Source organism: Triticum aestivum, chromosome 1A (genome assembly GCF_018294505.1).
Source record: "Triticum aestivum cultivar Chinese Spring chromosome 1A, IWGSC CS RefSeq v2.1, whole genome shotgun sequence".
NCBI lineage: Eukaryota > Viridiplantae > Streptophyta > Magnoliopsida > Poales > Poaceae > Triticum > Triticum aestivum.
Window position 1 is genome coordinate 506808365 of NC_057794.1, and position 9248 is coordinate 506817612.

The following is a 9248-nucleotide window of genomic DNA, read 5'->3' on the forward strand; positions in this document are numbered from 1 at the left end:
CTGGTGGGCAGCAAGAAACGCATGCACACCAAAGAACAAATCTGAGTCACATGCCTACTTCTATTGGTTTCTACAAAGAGCGGCTAGCTTAGATCTTAGACCAGTCGGTCACTGTCGAGGTCGCCAAGGTGATCTTACAGCACCGCCGTGGGGATTTCTCATATGATTTTATGTAGGCAAGCCGCAAGCGGTGGTGGTGATTGGCTGGGTGGTGTCGCTGCCTTGGGAAGAGACGAAGTGATGGTAAAAGTAAGCAGGATCCGATGATTCTTCCGTGGGGATAGCCAAAGTCAAGATGTCGACTATAGACTCGTCGCAGACTTGCAGTGAACCTGGATGCGGCGAGCCTGATTTGTGGATCGATGGCGGGTCTTGACTTTGTTAGGCTGGGATTGGATGGTTGCGGAGGGTGGTGTGCTTGGTTGGGTTCCCATGGAAGAATGTGGCCTCCTCGTGGATCTGGTCATGCCCATCCTAGAGAACATTGTGTCCCTAGCTCCCTCGAGGAGCAAGGACAGTGCAAGCGGCAGCAGGGGGTAGGGTAGATGTGGGGAGGGATGTCGGCGGCTGCTCGAGGTCATCATGATGAAACCCTTGACGTCCCATCTTTATCAATGGAAGTGGAAGAGCACGAAGTCGAGATTGGATAGGAGTTTGAGTTCTTTTTGGCACCGATCGATTCCCCACTTTAGAGATGTATTTTTTTTTGCGTGCGAGCAAACAGTGGGTTGATTCTAAAAGGGATAGGCACTTTTCAACAGAAGTGCATGACGGACCAAAAATATGACCTCATTTTATTCGTTTGATAGATATCGTATTATTCGTTGTTGTTTGTTCGGTGAAATTTCCTAATATTTGATTGTTGTGTTTCTAATTAGAGCACCCCATAATCACCTAATATAAGGGGATGACAAATGAAAGATACTGATTATAAATTTTGAAGAGCCCGTGGCAACGCACGGGCGTTATACTAGTTTTTATAGTGGACGACCAAATATAGTGAATCTGCGCGGGGCAAAAAATCATTCTGGTCCTTTATATTGGCAGTTATTATAGCGGACAGGCGGATTTAGCGGACCTGCTAGAGTTGCTCTTACCATGTCTTCTTGTTCTTTCTTTCTTGCCATCTGAAGTTGACTGATTTACCCTTGATTCATTGTGACCCGACCTGCCCAATGGGCCGGCATGGCCCACCCTTAAAGGGGTCGGGCATGGCACGACACGCCAGGCCCGTATATAAGCGGGCCGTGCCAGGCCGACACGCGTGCCTCGCCACTCCTTCCGGTGATGTTGTTGATCCCCTCTCTCTCTCTCCTTGCACTTTAACAGCGAGAGGAACCCGGTCCTCTCCTTTGTCGTCGTACACGGTGGTGCCTTAGTGCCAACGACATAACCATGCAGAATAAGTCCCACCTCGGCCGCGAGACGAGTTTGTTAGGTTTATCTTCTGTTGTTCCTCTTGGGCGGCGAATGTAGGGTAATCGGCGCCTTGGTGGAGTTTGTGAAGATTGCTTCAGGAGCATCGTCAATGGTTGCCGCCCCCGGTGGACATGCCACACGCACACTGTATCAACTAAACAACTTGTAGCAATGTATAATCTCACCCTAATTAGTAGCACTAACAGTCTGCTTCCCATTACACACACATCCATTTCTCTTACTGTACACATCCATTCGTACTGAACGGGAAGAGACACCTTGCAAACGTTGGCTCATCAGTCCGTCGGCGAGTGGACAAGCAAAGAACACTGACTACACACACGCCCAAAAATAGATAGCAGTCACGGGCCAAGCATACTTTCAGAATCCCTTCCTTCGAGCAGCTCAAAAATCTACAGAACCAAACAGTCCAGGTTCGGGTTCAGAGCACAAGGGTCAGGATCTACATCAGCTGGTTGTCCACAGACGGGGTCGACAAAGAAATGCAGCTCGACATGTCTGTCTGCGACCGGATCAAACTTGGATGCCCACGCCTGCATCGATTTCACAACGCATGCACAATGAAATTATATTCAGATGGGACATGATTACACATTCATGACACACTCAGGCATAGTGCTTGTTGTTCATTATTCTTGCTGTGCTGCTGTCAGCTAGAGCAAATGGGTACAGAGTTTCAGATTTTAGGCTTTTAGCTAAGTAACCATCATCATTATTCTGTGAGCCTAGCCTAGCTTGAGCTTCTGGTTTTGCAATGCAGTTTGTAAAGATAACCAAGATGAGAGATCCCATCTTCCAGAGCCATTATTTACAAAACTGAAGGTATGACTGAGTAATTCAGTTTCAGAGGAATTATTTTTAGAGCCCCAAGAAAGTTATCACAGCAGGTTCTAGGGTATGGAACTATAGATGATCCAGTAATTTACTGTGATCCTGTTAGTCTCTTAGTATTGTCTGATCCTCGATAAAAAGAAAGTTCCCCTTCAAAATCCATCCAAACAGAATTTACCAACACCCAAATCCATAAAAAAAGTATGTACCATGTATTAAAAAATTGTTCATCTTGTATTGAAAAATATTCACATGTTCTAGAAAAATGTTCATAATATAATTTCCAAATGTTTATCGTCTACATGAAAAATGTTCTCTATGTGTTTAAAAAACATGCTCACTATGAATCTCACAACATGTAATTGAAATGTGTTCAATGTGTATCTAAAAGTTGTTCAATATGCTTTAAAAAAATTCAATATGTATTAACAAAATTTCAACATGTATTTTAAAATGGTAAATGAAAAAGGAAACCAGGAGAAGAAAAATCAAAATTGAAAAATGAAAATAGAAAATTTTAAAATAAAGATAAACATAACAACCGAAAGAAAATAAAACGATAACACATAAATGTGAAAAGAAGAAAAACCGACTGGAACCTTCCAAAAACCGGACGGAAGGTTCCCAAAACCCACCACTCGTTACACCGGCCGAAATAGATATGCGAGTAGTCTATTAGTCTTGCAATAAGCTAGATATAGCTCTTACGATGCTATGCCATGCAAAAGCTATTTATCGCTTACTGTCACGACACGTTAGCGCTCGCCTCAAGGCCGACGGGACAAGGGCCGACACAGAAGTAGATGAACAGAACCGGTTTCTACGGATTTTTTTCAGGTTTTGTGTATGGTTTCTCTAATCTGGTTTTTGGTCTGATTTTTATTCTTCTTTTTTTTCTGTTTTCTAATTTTATTTATGTTCTTCATTTTCTATTTCTCACTATAATTTTTCTTCATGTTCTTTTCGTGTTTTTGTTTCTTTTAGTTTTCTAATTTGATTACATATATTTTTAAATAAAGATGTTTTTGTAAAATGAGATGAAACTTTTTAATGTTTTTTCTTTGCCTTTTCATACCTATTTTTTATTTTTTATTTTTTCCCTCCTTTTATCATTATTTTTTAAAAATATGCATAGTGCTTTTCAGAAACAGAATTATCACGCATTTTTAAAAAATGATCAATGAATATTTTGAAAAATGCCATCATGTATTTAAAAATTGTTCATCATGTATTTGAAAACATTCTAAGTGTATTTAAAAATATTTTTCATTTTGTATAAAAAATTTCATCATGCATTTTAAAATATTCAGCCTATATTAAAAAAATGGTTCAAGGTGTATTTAAAAATCTTCATCGCATTTATTAAAAAATGATCATCATTTATTTAAAAAAATTATTGGCATGGTTTTAAAATATGTTTATCATGAATTAAAAAAATGTACATCATGCATTTAAAAATATTTCCACCATGTATAAGGAATTTTTCAGTTTTTGAAAAGGTTCTTTGTGAATTTAATTAATGTCATCGCTCATTTAAATAAATCTTCAGGTTGTAATTAAAAACTGATCATCATGTTTAAAAATACGCATTGTGTATTTAAAAATATTTTTCATCATGTACAAAAAAATCATCATATTTTTAGAAAAGGTTTAGTGTACATTTGAAAAATGTTCATCATGTATTTAAAAGTTGTCATTTATTACTTAAGAATATATCCATCGAGTTTAAACATATTATTCATCATTTATTTGAAAAATGTTCAGTGGATATTTTAAAAAATGTTCATCGTGTTTCAAAAAAATTCCTGTTGATTTGCGAAAAGTTCATCGTTTTTTTTTAAATGTGAACGTCGGCTAAAAAAGTTGACCCTGACAAGAACTTCCGTCCATGGCCATCGCCTCCATGGAGGTGTTCTATTCCTGAAGCTAACCGAGGTCGGTAGGGGGGAATTTTCAAATTGATCTGCCTACAATGAACACACTTTACGTTATGTTAGGTGCTTATCCCTTTACCCCTATCCCTATAATAAAGGGGGTGTTCACACTAAAAAACTCTTCATCATGACTTGATGCCTACGTCGACTACAATCGTACAGGTAATATGTTAACCAATTTACCAACGTTTCATCTGGAATTCCAGATGAATGGGCTCCCCCCTTGATAAATTGCAACATTTTGCCAAGCAACTATACTTTGCATGTACATGCTGAATAGCTGATAATAGTAACTAACATGCGGTAGTTATATCATTATGCATAGGAGCTCAGTACTCGTGGTTAGAGAAGGATCTGCAGAAAGCTGAACTGACGAGTCATGTCGCTTCTTGGCACTCGCCCTGGTATAACTGTTCCTCACACTACCAGGAATTTGAGTGCATGAGGCAAGAAATAGAAGGACTCCTCTACCAATATATGGGGTCGACATTGTCTTCTCAGGACATTGTTTGGTAAATGGTTTGATTCAGACTAAATTCCTTCGATTTCTTTGGTTTCTTTTCCTCCATCTCGATTAATCAATCCTACTCCCCTCAGCTCCTGCTGTTAATACCTTTTTCTTTTCTTTTGGAACAAGTCTAGTTTATTTGATTGCTCAAGGTACACGCATACAAAAGGATGAACCGGGTGTGCAAGCACACGATCCGTGCGGGCCGGTTTACATTACGATCAGGGATGTCGGTAACACTGAGAAAATCGACAGTGATCAGGCAGATGACCTTGGAAAATGCCCCTCGCCAGGTGACAACCACCCTGAATTTGGTGGAGTCTGCCATCTGAACTTCACGACTTACCGGATTCTGGTCCTGGTCCTGCCATGGGGAGATTTTGCTGGGAACGACAGCCGGAATGGAGGGCATTCAGGGGAAGCAGTTTCGGGCATGGCATTTTAGATGCAATTAAATCACTTCACCTTCTCCTCCTCCTCGCCCGATGTGTGTGACCTGGAAGGGAATGTGTTACGTGTATGTTTTTCACACAAGAGATCATACAGGTTGTGAATTCGACATGTGCCTTGTGGACATGGCACCAGAACCGGGATACATATGGAGAACACAATGTGGGAGATCAGATCAATATAGTAAGTGCCTATTGCAGCCAAAGGGTGTGATTTCACAGGACTGGTGATTCTGAAGTCTATCTTCTTTAACTTTGTGTTTATCACCCATGTAGATTCTCAATGCCTCGGCGGGATCCCCTCTCCATTAAGTAACATCTCAGGTGCTCAACAAGCTGCTAAAATGGCTGTGCTCCTTTGGACAGCATCATTGAGAGCGTCTTTTTTGGCGGGTACCACAGAGAATTTTGTGTAAAAAAAAGGAGTTGTACACGACTAAAAAAAGATAATTCCGACTTACCGGATTCGAACCAGTGACCTAAGGATTTACCTGCACACACTACAGTCCTCCGCTCTACCAACTGAGCTAAAGTCGGATTGTTATTCTGAGATGGCCAAAGTCTAGAGAACATTGCCTCTGGGACTTGCGTCATTTAGTGAGATCTGAAATGCATCTCCACAAGTAAAACCAGCAATGCTGGTATAATACTTGCAGTAAAACAAACATCTGAACCAAATACATACACAGGCAACTTAACGTTAAAAAAATAATTGAACATATATCACGCCCAACACCACCATTATATAGCTTTCAACTCAAATGATAAAACTTATAGAAAGAATTCCTTATTTAACACTTTTAAATTTGCTTTCCCTATTTGACCCCTTTATATCGTAGTTTCTTATGCAGAGTTGTTTGCATTGATGTCTTTGTTGTAGTATTTCTTATTCTCTGATTGGTTCTTCATCCGTGGCTTATCGTTGCCCACTAAGAGCACATACAAAATCATCCTCCACAAAGAAGATGAAACCCCATTGATAGGCTAGTCTGGGGCAGCAGAGTCCCTAACAAAGTTACATTGCTCCCAATAATATTTGCATGCCTTGTGATCACCATGTGGAAGACCGTGACCACATCTTCCTCCATTGTCTACTCTCCGCAGGTATTTGGAAATTAATAGACATTCTCCAGGGATATCTATCTCGACACTCTCTAGGACTTATCGCAGTCCCTCATCTATATGACCTAGTATACCATTTGATTCTATTCATTTTCTTTGGAAATTTTGGGATGCTAGCAACGCGAAGGTTTTCGCAATGAACACCAGCGCCACTCCCTCACTCTCAAGATGATTATTTATAATCTCATCATATGGTCACTTGTCTTTCAAAAACCGAGCAACAAGGTGGTTGCCTCCACATGTGCCAATACCCCAGAAGTGCAAATCCTAGCTTTTAAGTCGGACCACAGAGATGATTCATGAAGGAAAAATAGTACTCCCTCCATTTTTATTTACTCTGCATATTAGGTATGATTGAAGTCAAACTTCATAAAGTTTGACTAAGTTTATAGAAAAAATATGAACATATACAATAGCAAATCTGTATGATGTGAAGTGTATTCAATAATGAAGCTAATGGTATTGATTTGTTATTGTATATGTTAATATCTTTGTCTATAAACTTTGACTTTGACTAAAGCTAATATGTGGAGTAAATAAAAACGGAGGGAGTATATAAGTAATGTCCACCTGCGACAAGTTTAGGGAACTATATTGAAATAACCTGATCCAACAATAAATTATTGTAGTCGGTTGAAAAATCAAAACCGCCTCAGAGAATTCATTGAGCCGGTCAAAATTTCAAACTGACTAGGATAAGTTTTCTATAGTCGGTTGCTTTGTGGCAACCGACCATAGTCATTCTTGTTGGGGAACATAGTGATAATTCAAATAATTTCCTACGTGTCACCAAGATCAATCTAGGAGATCGTAGCAACGAGAGAGAGGGAGTGCATCTTCATACCCTTGAAGATCGCTAAGCGGAAGCGTTACAAGAACGCGGTTGATGGAGTCGTACTCGCGGCGATTCAAATCGGGGAAGATCCAATCCAAGCGCCGAACGGATGACGCCTCCGCATTCAACAGACGTATAGCCCGGGGACGTCTCCTCCTTCTTGATCCAGCAGGGGGAGAGGAGAAGTTGATGGAGAACTCCGGCAGCACGACGACGTGGTGGTGGAGCTCGTGGTTCTCCGGCAGAGCTTCGCTAAGCACTACGGAGGAGGAGGAGTTGGAGGGGGGAGGGCTGCGCCAGGGGAAGGGTGCGGCTGCCCTCCCACCCCCTCACTATATATAGGGGGAAGGGGAGAGGGGCCCGGTCCCCTTAGATGCATCTAGAGGGGGAGGGACGACCAAGGGGGGAGACTTGCCCCCAAGCAGGTGGGAGGCGCCCGCACCCCCTAGGGTTTCCAACCCTAGGCGCCTTGGGCCCTTGGGAGGGGGGCACCAGCCCACTAAGGGGCTGGTCCCCACCCATATTCAGCCCACTAAGCCCTATGGGGCAGGTGGCCCTACCCGGTGGACCCCCGGACACCTTTCGATGGTCCCGGTACAATACCGATAACCCCCGAAACTTTGTGGCGACTGAAACTGGACTTTCCGTATATAAATCTTCACCTTCGGACCATTCCGGAACTCCTCATGACGTCCAGGATCTCATCTGGGACTCCGAACAACTTTAGGTAACCACATACAATTTCCCATTACAACTCTAGCGTCACCGAACCTTAAGTGTGTAGACCCTACGGGTTCGGGAACCATGCAGACATGACCGAGACACCTCTCCGGCCAATAACCAACAGCGGGATCTGGATACCCATATTGGCTACCACATGTTCCACGATGATCTCATCGGATGAACCACGATGTCGGGGATTCCATCAATCCCGTATACAATTCCCTTTGTCCATCGGTATGTTACTTGCCCAAGATTCGATCGTCGCTATCCCCATACCTCGTTCAATCTCGTTACCGGCAAGTCTCTTTACTCGTTCCGTAACACATGATCCCGTGGCTAACTCCTTTAGTTACATTGAGCTCATTATGATGATGCATTACCGAGTGGGCCCAGAGATACCTCTCCGTCATACAGAGTGACAAATCCCAGTCTCGATTCATGCCAACCCAACAGACACTTTCAGAGATACCTATAGTGCACCTTTATAGTAACCCAGTTATGTTGTGACGTTTGATACACCCAAAGCATTCCTACGGTATCCGGGAGTTGCACAATCTCATGGTCTAAGGAAATCATACTTGACATTAGAGAAGCTCTAGCAAACGAACTACACGATCTTGTGCTATTCTTAGGATTGGGTCTTGTCCATCACATCATTCTCCTAATGATGTGATCCCGTTATCAACGACATCCAATGTCCATGGTCAGGAAACCGCAACCATCTATTGATCAACGAGCTAGTCAACTAGAGGCTCACTAGGGACATGTTGTGATCTATGTATTCACACATGTATTACGGTTTCCAGTTAATACAATTATAGCATGAACAATAGACAATTGTCATGAACAAGGAAATATAATAATAACCATTTTATTATTGCCTCTAGGGCATATTTCCAACAATTCTTAAGCAGTTCTGACATTCCAACCAGCTGTAATAATACCACACCCAAAAGTCCCACCAAGTCCATCCATATAAGTATACTCTTTGAGCTCTAACCCACTCCTTCTACCCTCCTCTTTCTGTCGCTATCGTGGTGGCAACACCCTCTTCCCACCGCCCACCACACATCCGACCGTGCTCACCACCTGTTACTCGATTTGACAAGTCTAGTTGTCCCTACGTGGATTTGGTTGCACTGGCCATCTCCATGTGTGGCTCTGACATGGTTGAAGGTTGTTAGGATCGAATATTTAAGGATTGGAAGCAGGGTGAATAGTCATATACAAATAAAACCACACTTATTTTAAAAGTTGGTTGTTTTAAGCAACAAGCTTCTATGTTGGTCCTGGAGCACTTTAACAACAAAGCTAGAAAGAGCATTGTGGAAGAATAAGGTAACTTGCCAGAAAGTAAGAGTTAAGTTTACGGAATGCAAACGCAAATGGCTTGGCTTGTTTTCCCC

General features: G+C 41.9%; 1 non-coding gene across 1 annotated transcript; it reads right to left on the reverse strand.

Annotated features, from left to right (window-relative positions):
• Positions 1-5613: 5613 nt before the first annotated feature.
• On the reverse strand, positions 5614-5699 carry TRNAY-GUA (transfer RNA tyrosine (anticodon GUA)). Its single transcript is given in 2 exon segments — positions 5614-5649; positions 5663-5699. It is a non-coding gene; the product is annotated as a tRNA-Tyr (tRNA).
• Between the last annotated feature and the right edge of the window lie 3549 nt (positions 5700-9248).